Source organism: Pinus tabuliformis, chromosome Q (genome assembly GCF_031772625.1).
Source record: "Pinus tabuliformis cultivar Carrire ecotype Pingquan chromosome Q, CPIR1, whole genome shotgun sequence".
Taxonomy (NCBI): Eukaryota; Viridiplantae; Streptophyta; class Pinopsida; order Pinales; family Pinaceae; genus Pinus; species Pinus tabuliformis.
The window spans coordinates 1,392,084,594-1,392,085,689 of NC_142296.1; positions in this window are offsets into that span (position 1 = coordinate 1,392,084,594).

A 1,096-nucleotide genomic window follows, 5' to 3' on the forward strand; every position below is an offset into this window, starting at 1 on the left:
TGACTTGCTGGCCTATCTTCATCTGTTTACTTGGCTATTCTATTTTTTACTGTGTAGTAACTTTTTTACTGTAAATTTCTTACAGTAAATCAATCATCTTTTCCCACCATTCATCATTAGGTAAATTGACACTCATCATCCACCTATATATCTCATCAGCCTCTGTATATTTAGCAAAATTGAGCTTCATGATGAACAAGTGTTTTACCTCATGTTAGAGGAAAAAAAAGTTCTCAAATGTATTTTACAAAACTTTGCCTGTTGGTAGTGCTTTTATTCCTGAAGTGCTAGCTTGTTCTTTGGATAACTGTCTGAGTCTTTTGTCATAGTCTTGTTGTGTCATAAGTTTATCATTAATGACGATGGGACTGAGCAATCCTTTTTCCCTAAAAATTTGAAACTTAGCCATGAATATATCAATGGCTACCTGCATGTTTTGGTATTTTTCCTCAAAGTTCAACATCCAGTTTCTCTTCGAAAGGACCTTCCTTATTTCCAAAATTGTTTCAGTTTTGTCTTCTATATCTATCTCATGAAGCTCATAATTTATTTATTTATTTATTTATTTTTATTTTTTTTCTGTTAAGGAAGTGGATGAGTCTATTTGCATCCTCAGGCATATCTCCCAATTCCTCCTTGACCTTTTGGATAGATTCTGTAGCTATCTTTATCAACTCTCTCTGTTAAAAAATAACTTGAATGGAAGGCCAAATATCATTGACAAAGTCAATGATATTGGCCCATAATAGTTCCTTGGCTTGTCCAAGGGGTTTCTCCAGTGTAAGGTCTTTCTCTATAGCTTTGACTCTTTCACTCATCCTAATAGCCTTTTGTGCTTCTTATTTTCGCATAATTTGGGCAAGTAGTCAGTTTCTAAACTTGCCACTTTTTCATTAACTTGTTCATGTCAATAGCCTGTATTGAAATTTCATTCATGGCTCTGATCAATTTGTATGTCTCTTCCCTTGATGCACCCGCTGTTGATGTAGACTCTATTGCGACTGGAAATGCTGTGGCAGGTGGAGCTGTAGGTTCTTATGAAGCTGCCAGTGTGGAAGGGACTGCTGTAGATACTGTTGGGATGAAATTTGTGGAA